This window comes from Ictalurus furcatus, chromosome 20 (genome assembly GCF_023375685.1).
Source record: "Ictalurus furcatus strain D&B chromosome 20, Billie_1.0, whole genome shotgun sequence".
Classification (NCBI taxonomy): Eukaryota; Metazoa; Chordata; class Actinopteri; order Siluriformes; family Ictaluridae; genus Ictalurus; species Ictalurus furcatus.
This window is the reverse complement of record NC_071274.1, coordinates 8,258,967-8,269,959: the sequence shown is the minus strand read 5'-3', so window position 1 is coordinate 8,269,959 and position 10,993 is coordinate 8,258,967.

Here is a 10,993-nt window from a genome sequence, read left to right as displayed (position 1 = left end):
TATGACTACACAGTCACTTGTATCACAGATTAGGTTAGACATTCACTCAGCTGTGCTGAGTCGAAGATCTGGCTTGCAGGTGCTGAGGTGCACTAATGCTTTTACCTCTGCTAGTCAGATGCTCTGAAGGCTCTGTATGAGCTTGTTGAAGATGCTGCAGCTCCAATTTGGTCACTGATCATATCCATCATTAGACACCATCAGGGAATGGCAGAACAAACAGCTCACCATCCTGCCCTAAAAACACAAGAGGTTGGAAGAGTTGACAAAGTTCAATAATTCACACAAGTTTTGAATTTATGGAATTATTAATGTTATATGATTAGTTGGTAAACACAGACTCAAATAATAGGCCATATGTCTGTTCCAGTGACAAAGTCAAGAATTAGAGTGCTATATTCATCTTTGTATCCACTTCATCAACTCTTTACCAAGATGTGAATGGGAAAGAGAATAAGCATAATATAGTGTGGACCTTTTATATACTACCCACCTGAGGTCACAGTCATGAGTTGACAAATTTACTATTGGTACTTTGCAAGGAATTGAGCAAACTGGAGCACTCCACTACTTCAGGAGGAAACCACTGTCAATCTGAAATGAAAGGAAGTAAAACTAAAATAACACATTTAAATAATATTCAAACTTTCTCATACTCTGTCAGATTGGATTTGGGTTTACCCACATATTCAGGTCTCTCCAGAGATATCCAATTAGTTCAAGTCTTATGCTCAATAATATAATTTGTAATTAAAATTGGACTAAATTAGAACAGTATGAAAAATATAAGCATTTTCACTGCCACAATCACTGCTGTCTTTGGTCTTTGTCAATTTGGGGACGCACCTGCCCATGCCCCAATTGGAATTACTTCCACCTGCCCAATCGCACACTTCTTTGGGTATGCTCTTAGACCTGCCCATCTCAGTGATCTCAGGACAGGCCTGAGGTGCTAAATGTGCTGCTGCCAATCATTACTATAAATAATAATGTTATCTAAATAAGCAGCGGTCTATGCAGTGTGTGGATGGAACATAGCTCAAATGATGGTGGGGGTCCAAACAACGAAACAGGAAGGGTCACGAATTGACATAACTCAAATGGAGTGAAAAAGGCTGTTTTTTTCATGGGATATTGGTGTCAAGGGGCTCATCCAATATCCCTTTGTCAAATCCAGTGTCAAATAAAAGCGAGCCGCACCTAACCGATCATGCAGTTCGTCAATGTGTGGCATTGGATTGAGCCGCCATTTTTAGATTCACCTCCAATCCTAGCTCCTCCCTCTCTGAAACAACCATTGCCAAAGCCACGGGGACCACTTCTCTCCATGGTATAAGGAGATTGAGGTGGTAAATTTGCCATGCGCCACCGCTATCCTTTCACCTTAACTCATAGTCGATGTTCCCGACTCTGTGACCTCAAAGGGCCTTTGACATTTGGCAAGCAATTTGGAGCTCAATGTGGGTAATAACATGAGCACTTTATCTCCCTGTGAAAATTCCTGTAGCTGAGTACTCCTGTTATACAGTCGGGATTGCCGTTGTTGGCCTGAGATACATGTATTTCACCTGTTATAGGCCTATAGTAGGCAAGTACGCGGTTTGGGACACAGCCGTGCTCTCTTGTTCGCTGTAAAACGGTTGAGCACTGCCGTGTGTGTACGTGTCCTGTCGCAAAATGCGGTGAAAACTCTCACATGATCTTAATAATGTGATTAAGGTGTTTACATGTCTGTAATACACCTCGATAATGCGACTAAAACAGGAGTACTCCACATGTCTTAATTCAATTTGTGTTTACTTCGAGTATGACCTTAATTGGATTAAGGTAATTAAAAATTGCTGTTTACATCGTAGTTTCTTAATCAGAGTATTGTCTTAATCAGGTTAATAGTGGATTATTGTTGTCCATGTAAACGCACTGAATCATGTTTTAAGGTGTCCATCTTCTCCACACTTATAACAGAAGAAGTTGCTGCCACCACCTGCCCTGTTTGCCATAACCCTTTCAGCAGTTGAACCTAAGCATTGCATTTTAGGAGAGTCATTTGCCACAGGTACAAAAGCCCCTGCACGTAGATGTGAAATTCCACTCTTTAACCCTCTAACTTCCTTCCTCAGTTTTTCAACTTCAGAGTCAATTGGTTTTACATTAGCAGTGGATTCACTCATATTGAAAGACACACTAGATACAGTTACACTAGCCGGAACTGTATTCCTATTATGAACCTCTTCTTCTCTCACCTCCCTCAAAAGTTTACTGAATGAGGGAGCTTCAAACAACTTGTGCATCATCTTCAAATGAAGAGCTACCATGTCACTATGAAGGGCTCCTCTAATTATCTGCTGAATACAATCCAAAAACTCAATTCCCCTTTTCATAACACACTGTGCAGCAATTTATCTAATCTGAGTATATACGCAGAGAGTTTTTCTCCTTCATTCTGAAGTGTACTCTTAAACCTCAACATCAAATCAGCAGAACTCTCTGTCATACCAAAAGCTGTCTCAATTGCACTAAGATAATCACTTGAGGTAGCTAAGGGATTTCCAACCTTCTCAAATCTCGGCAATATCGGCAGCTGGACCCCTTAAGCCTTCCACAAGTCTCTGTTTCTTTATATTATCGGTACACTGCCACTCTTCAAGGATGTGTGTTGTCTGTTCAGCTCATAAGTCGTATTCATCCTCACCACTTGGTGTGGGCATCACCCCTGAAAAGGTACGTAGCTTTCTATACCTTAGCCCTTCAACAGGTTGAGCCACATGAAACTTCTGAACAAGAGAGTTACTGGCCCCAACGAGCTCAGTGCTAAAAGTGAGTGAAGGGGAAGCCACACTCTGTACAACAGCAAGCGATTCACCTTCTTGCTGTAGAAAATATAGTAATTTGGACTGAAAATCCTCACCCCTAGCTCCCTCAGGTGTATGAGCTGTGACACTAACAACATGTGTATACCATGAACCTTCATCAATTTTTCCTATTTCAGCAGGAAGTGAAATTTCAGAACATTTTCTGGATGTTTCAACCAAAACTGCTGCTGTCCAGTAACATTGGACCAACGACCACACACTTTGGTCTTACCCATGTCGTGAATGTCATCAAGCACATTGTACACTGTTTTATTGTCACAATCCGATGGCACATTGCTAAAAATAATGGCGTTCTGAAGTGCAACACCTTCCTCATTACACCAAGCAATTAGCTTGTTGACAGCCATATTGCTCATCTGACTCTACAATCTGCACAGCATGCATGCAGAATAGCAAGTGACTAGACACAGATAGATAGTATCTGCTCAGCATTAATTAATCTTTCCATTTCACCAACAAAATGTTACCCAAAACGCTGCAATGTAAATCATATCAATTTACCCAAACACTTTCACACACAAAAAAAGTAATGTGTTGATCCCGGATGAGCCCCCACAAATGTAGCCCTCTCATAGATGATATGCTCTGTTAATGTCTAGGGATATTACAATTAACTTAAATTACTGGTGAGAGGCACATCTAAATTTAGACCTAGTAAAGAAAATGTTCAATAACTCCCTATGTTCCTTAAAATGCTTAAATGTTAGATTTAAATACTTAAATTCCCACCCAAAAGAGGGCAGGAAAACACATTGATTTCGTGCTGTGTGTAAAGAAGATGTCTCTTGTGTGGAATGATGACAAAAATGGAGTTTGTAAGCTCTGTAAGATGTGCACTGCTAAAATTTTACACCAGAAGTGAGCAGCAGTGAAGCGGGAGTTTCGCATCGAGTAATTTTTTTTTGCCGTGCTGCTCGCACTGAATTAAAGGGCCAGTACACCATTGAAAGATTAAATGAAGATGAGTTGACAAAAAAGTATATATTGCACAGAAAAATATGTTTGTAGAGTAGTATATTTCATATCCAGTTAATGTTAAAATATATATATATAAAAGTTTATATTATATATTACCGGTTTGATGTTCAATGATGAAGGAGAAATGCTTTTGTTTTTGGTGAGTGAATGTGAGCCTAACAGGAGATTTTTTTAAATTCAGTCAATGTTGATATGAATTAATAACATTCAATAAGTTAAGAAATCTTACTTTAATCTTCAGAATTTAGGTCATGTGTTTATATTAATTTGAGTAATGTGTTTTCTGTTTATGCGACCAGTTACTATGAAACAACTTGTTGAAATGGAGAGAATAAAGTTTTTATTTGCATTTCTTTCAGAATTGTGGAATTAATTATTATTAATTTAAAAGAAGACATAAAAGGCAGAACTATAGGTATCGGTTATCTGTATCGGCTGATATCACTCTGAATAATCGGTTATCGGTATCGACTGAGAAATTTAATATCGGGGCATCTCTAATTAATTCATTTGTACCTGCCCAGAAAGGTCAAGCAGCCAATTGTGCAAGAATTTACTGAGGCAAAACACAAATGCTGCATCATAAATGTGAAATTCTGAAATTGCTGAATAAATATGCCAGTTTGGATATTAAACATATTTTGTAACATATTTAATAACATGTCCAAAGTGTCCGTAGTGTATGAATGGGTGTGCAAATGTGTATGTGATTGTGACCCGCGATGGATTGGCACCCTGTCCAGGGTGTACCCCACCTTGTGCACGATCCTCCCTGGGATAGGCTCCAGGTTTCCCTGTGACCCTGAAGGAAGGATCAGCGATATAGAAGATGGATGGATGGATGGATTTAGTAACATATAAAAGCTAACTATATTTTATAATTACTTGTTATAGTGTATTCAATGGTTCAATTCAATTCAAACATTTTTACAATTATTCTTTAGTTGTAACACTACAGTAGCAATGTAAAGAATTAATGACTAAGTAATTGCTGTTCCATTCTTCTATGTCTTAATTTTATGACTACTATAACGAAGAGATATGATGACGTAGAATATGACTAGTGTGAGGCCATACTGTCTCATCTCTATCGGTTGTGGTCCAGTGTGGTGCATAATCTGACTTAGTCTCTGGCAGCTACAACCATGGCTCTTTGCTAGAAGATATGTGTATGTGCTTTACTACAGTGATGCAAGTAGTTGGAACTAACTGTTTTTCTCATTTACAGTTGAAGGGAAATCTGTGAGTGTGTTGAAACAAGCACAAACAGTTATGGTGCCCAAGCAGAAGGATGTATCAAAAGCAAGCAGTGTACAAAAAAAAAAAAAAAAATTGAAAAAAAAAAAACAAGCTTTCATGTAATTAATACACTACAGTATTTGACTGTTGGGGAAAAGTACTGTGGAGATGTTTTCTTTGTGCTTGAGAGATGCAATTGCATGCAACATCAACATGAACTATGAAAATAACTTTAATTGGGAAATAGACCAAGGAATACAGATCTTTCTGCATAGTTGATATTTTATCCCTTTAAATAATGGAGTTGTATTGAAATTTTCTCTTTCTAGCAAGGTGCAGTTACCATCAATATCAATACCATCTGTTAATATTCAAATATATGTTTTCAAGATAAGTAAAATCAGTATAACTGTTTTGCAGTATATCTGTTTTGCTTATCAAACACGATTTGATAAGCATTTCTGTACCATGACATTTTAGAATAAAGGGCTAAGCTATTTTACACAAATTAATACCCACTACAGGACCCTATTATCTAGCCTGCCATTATCAGATCTATATTTTCAGATCTACACTCACTGAGCACTTTTATTACATATATATATATATATATATATATATATATATATATATATATATATATATATATATACGTATATATATATATATATATATATATATATATATATATATATATATATATATATATTCTCATTTAAATCATGCCCTTATTGGCACATTTAAAAAAAATAATAATAATATTGCTAAAGCATATTGCTTCTTCTTAAAGAAGAAGAAATATACAATATAAATACAATACAAAAATTATGATTGATGTGAAGAGTTCCCAAAGCTACTGTCACATATCTGCATGACTTTACGTATTGCACTGCTGCCACACAATTGGATGATTAGATAATTGCATGAATGAGTAGGTATACAGGTTTTCCTAATAAAATGCTCAGTAAGTGTATAGCCACATAGTATTTGTGAACACTTCCTGTGAACCACACAAAAGAATAAAGCAATTCACTGTAGCTGTCAGTGGGCTCACTGAGTTTGTACTATACTGAGCAGAACAACTGTCAAATCATGGAAATAGTATTTACTGTGTTTATGTCATGTATAAATGTTTAATGACTGTGTAAATGTTTTTATAGTGATGCAGAATTTTCTTATTGGTTCACAATGTGCCATTCAGTGATGAAATGTCCCTGAAGTGTCGATCAAAGACTGGATAAACTGTAGCCATGAAAAGATTTACATTTTATTTAGATAGCCTGTGCTCTGAAAACTCTCTTTAGTGTGTATCAGAGATCGTATGTGTGCCAGGAAACCATGCTTCACATCACTGCATTACTGACTGGCCTGTACTGTTGACACCAAACAGAAAAGGAAACCCTTGCAAAAGGAACCCAAATTCTGCTGTCCTGCATTCTGCTGATTTTCCCTACAACAAAATGTCAGATCATGGAGTGATTATTTGTCTGTTACTATATACAGTATCTATATGTTGACTAATTATATGCTGTCTCAGCATTGAAGACTGAGTATTTACTCAAATGTTAGCAGCATCTCCCCAAAAAGTTATGAACACACATATGCAGACTACACACACACTCAAACACACACACACACACACACAGAAACAATGTAACCTCTCTCTCCCTCTTTCTCTTTCTTAAAGGGTAGCATTGATCTTGAACACAGCATGAAGGTAAATATGAAAATCAGTAGGAGTTCTGGGTATGTGTGGGAAAAAGAGCATGAGAGAGAATGTGCATATCCCTAACAAATCATATTACTAACACTCAGGCAATTCATGCATGTATGATTCATGTTTAACTATTCTGAATTGTGTCAGCAAGTCTGACTAAACTATTCTGGCTATGTCCAGGTCCATTCACTATATGACATTCATTCCATGACATGAATGTGCCTCATACTATTGTGGTTGTTTTTTGTTTTTTTTAAATATATATATGTAGCTAAATTTGTTATTTGCACTCTGGTAGGTCTATTAAGGTTTAACACGATATGATTTGTCTTTTCTTCTTTTGTTTGATCAGAGTACAACCCCCTCTCTTACCACAACAGGAACAACAACAACCATCCAAGCCCCCATGTCACCATACCTGTAACAGTTGAGAGCTATAAGGCTCAGTTTGGCAGGAGTGTTTTATACACATGTCAATATTCTTTAGTTTTAGCTGAGATTATGTACACATTTTGGCAGACATTCGTTGTCTTTTATATGTGCTATATAAATAAAGAAGACTTGACTTGATATATCCTATGTCATTACATTTAAAATACTGCTTAAGACCTGCCCAAAATTAAATGTATGGCTTAAAAGAGTCACGGACATCATAACATCAAGTAACCTTTCCCCTTCTACAGGGCCTTGTCTTTGTCTGTTAATCTTAGCCAGTTACCTCAGAGTACTGATGGGAAGAAAGAAGACTTTCCTTTCCAAAAAAAGGCCTTGTGTTTTAGCGCTGTGATTGTTCTGATCTCATTGAATGAATACACAAATACAGCACAAAACAGATGGTAGCAAGCTAATTGGCTATTCACCTTGCTCTCCTGTTCACTAACACATTGATGTGCTCAATAAGGTTTTTCTTCTCATAACATTAATGTAATACTGAGGAGGTGACTATAAAGGCAGAAGATAATTAAAGCCTCCAATTTGGGCTGTGTCCCAAACACCACACTACCATGCTAAATAGTATGCCAATGCACTAATGCTTTCATTGTTATTTAAGCATCCTGTTTAAATTTTAGAATATGGGATGCAGCCCCAAATTCTCATTGAATGTGTATTACTTGCCATCATAGAAGGACGCATCACAACCAACATTATAAAATGTTCTTCTGTAAATAACCTGCAAAACCATTTTTCTACCATCATGAATCATCAGATTACTGAAGAAATACACTGTAAGGTGAAGAATCATACACACCTAATTACAGTCAATCTAGAAATTTGAGTTAAATGCTAGTTACATATTTAACTGAGAATCATCTGCACCTGTTTCTGCACATGCACATGCATGCTGAGACCTTCCAACATAAAGTCACAAAGAGACATGACACACTATTTGCAATAAATGCTGCTGTCATACTGCCATTTTTTTTTTCTTGAAACTGTCTCACAGTGTTTTCTTTGGATCAATGCTAGTTCTGAATAACCAGTATGCCTGGTTGTTATCTAATTCTGGGCATGTCTTGCTGACATCAGACTCACTTCATATTCACTGCAGGGAACATCCAAGTCCTTAAAATGATACATGGCAAAACATAGTTAGTGTGAGACAAGGTGAAACAAAGTTAGTGTGAGGTGGCCATAGCAAAGCATGACTAAATACCAGACTATCAGCTGTGCTGATCAGATATGTAAATGCCATGTAAGGTAATGTAAATGCCATGTAAATGCCATGTAAATGCCATGCCATGTGTCTGACACATGGCATGTTTTAGCCTATGCACAATTAAATAAATTGATTTGTTGGGTTAGAACCAACTATTTGTGGTGGGTTTGTTTTTAAATAAAGGTATAGTATTATAGTATAGTAACCCAAGATAACCACCAGGGATGGTGTGAATCACCTAGATAACTTGCAGATAACATTCAATAAACATGCAATGTCAGTAAACTGGCTTGCAAAATTGGGTGACAGGTTTCAAATCACAAGATCAGACCAGAGTCCTATGGCCACCAGAATCACCTACCCATGTCTCCTACAGGGGTAATAGGGTGGCTAGCAAAGCCAATGAATCCAGCTTCACATCAATGATTTGTGTGGTGCTGCAATGGTGCTAGCCACAGTGTGTCTGTTTGAACCCCAATTCCAAAAAGTTTGGATGCTGTGTAAAATGTAAATAAAAACAGAATGCAATGATTTGCAAATCACATAAATCCGTATGTTATTCACAATAGAACATAGAAAACATATCAAATGTTTAAACTGAGTAAAAGTATCATTTTAAGAAAAAAGAAGGTAATTTTGAATTTGATGGCTGCAACACGTCTCAAAAAAAGTTGGGATGGGGGCAACAAAAGGCTGGAAAAGTAAGTGTTACTAAAATAGTACTCTTCAGTTTAAACATTTGACATCTTTTCTATGTTCTATTGTGAAAGCCAAGATCAACACTGATTAAACAGGTGGAATCAGGTGTGCCTCCTGCTTGGTTGGAATGAAAACCTGCACCCACACCGGCCCTTTCAGGATAAGATTGCCCACCCCTGCACTAGAGTATAATTAACTGTGATTATACCATTTGGGCAGCACACATCTGGACCTAGATCTTCATCTGGTAAGCTCACCAATCTGACCTGTTCATGAGCCATTATATTACCTGTAGTGCCTGCCACAGACCTCAGCATGGTTGAACTGTTTCTTCAAATCCCCTTTAGAACTTGTCAGCAATGCCTGTGAGCTGACAGAAGGCAACTCAGATGCATTTTCATATGGCAGTTCCGGTCATTATCAACCTGAAAAAACCTCTCTGAAGTGGCTGCAGACACAGCATCCTTGCACTTCTTGGATGAGAAATGGGAAGGAAGATCAGTTATTGAGCTATAAAGAGGACCATGAGCTGTCTCCAGCCTAAAGAGTGTTCGGAACCTGGCTGCACGAGTGTGAGTCTAAACAGACAATAAGGTGTTTTATGGTAGAGGAAAAACCACTCAAACGCACTCAGTTTGTAGCCACAGGTCTTCTAGTGAGTGAAATGGTGGGGGATGTGAAAAAAATCTGATTGGGGAAAATGAGGGCTGAAAGGTTCCAGGCAACAAGGCATTACAATAATCCATTAAAAAGGTAACAAAAGCAACTGATTTAGCTGGATCCTATAATGGCATTACAATACTTAGCTTAGCAGTGTTTCTGAGAAGGAAAATATTTGCCCCAGTAATGTTATCTACAAGAGCTATGGGCAAAATTTCCCAGTATGTTTCAGCAAAGACACCTGCTTTATAAAGTAGTCATTAGACACTGGATACTAAGTAACTCCTTCTTAGTTCAGCCATGACAGAAGTTCTTCTATTTTATCCACAGGTGCCTAGAAATAAGCTTTCTGATTATGTAGTAACTCTTGGCCATCTTTCACTTACACCATGTGCAGCAGTGAAAGAAGGTATGATTAGTGACTCCAGCCTCTCATTTGAATCTTATGTTTGATTATAATTCTACGATTCCTAAGCTTTTTTCATCTCAGAAACAATGCTAAGATAAGACATATAATGTCATTACATGATGCAGAAAAACTAGTCATGGTCTTGTAACTCTTTTTGTAACTCTAGAGTATAGAATAACAGGGGGTTGTAATCCTCATTAGCTGGAGCTACAAAGACCTCCAGCTATGGAATGGCCTTCCAATTAATATTTGGGACCTGGACACAGGACTCTGAATGCTTAAAAAGCTATTTCTAGTCAGGCATTTTTAAATAGATTAAACAGATATTCTAATATTTTTGAGATAGTGGACTTTTGATTTCCATGAGCTGTAAGATTTATTTATCAAGATTAAAACAAAGCAAAAAAAAAAAAAAACGCTTGAAATGTTTCACTTTATGTGTAATGAATCTAGAATATATGAAAGTTCCACTTTTTTAATTAAATTATGCAAAAAATGAACTTTTCCATGATATTCAATTTTTTTTAGATGCACCTGCACACTATATGGCCACCTTACCATCACACCCATATGTGCCTGCTGATCATCCCATTCCAAAACCATGGATGTTAATATGAGTTGGTTTTCCCTTTGCTGTTATAACAGCCTCCACTATTTTGGGAAGGCTTTCCACTAGATTTTGGAACATGGCTGTGGGGATTTGGGCATTAATGTCAAGTGAGAAGGCTTCGTATACGTATGTGTTTATGACAAAGGTTTTC